The following is a 474-nucleotide window of genomic DNA, read 5'->3' on the forward strand; positions in this document are numbered from 1 at the left end:
TGTCCATCACAAGTAACTAAGCCTGAGCCCGCGCAAATCGAACTTAAATCAACCAAAGTCTTTGTAACTGTGTCATATAGTTTTTATCCAATACTGTGTGCACAAGTTTGTAAAGCCACCCCACTCCTTCAGAATTATGTATAAAAGGTGCGTGTTAGCCTGGGTCGGGTCTCTTGTCCCTGAAGCTGCTGTGTCGGCTTCATACGTGAGCCCAGACTTGAGCCTGAATAAAGACCCTCGTGTGTTTACATCGGAGCTGGCTCTTTGGTGGTCTCTCGGATTTTGAATTTTGGGTTTAACAGTCTCCAGGTAAGTTAACACAAGAGCTCACAGTTCAGTCTTCCCCAGTTGTTCTGATGTTAGGCGCAATGGGAAGTGAGCTGACTGTCCTCCGTGAAGGGAGGCTCTTGCCGCAACGTCTCTGTGGATACTTGACTTGTAGCCTGCACTTTGGCTCTTAGTTGTTGGTCTGCC

The sequence above is a fragment of the Carlito syrichta genome, unplaced genomic scaffold (genome assembly GCF_000164805.1).
Source record: "Carlito syrichta isolate Samal-C Ts95f unplaced genomic scaffold, Tarsius_syrichta-2.0.1 Scaffold304767, whole genome shotgun sequence".
NCBI lineage: Eukaryota > Metazoa > Chordata > Mammalia > Primates > Tarsiidae > Carlito > Carlito syrichta.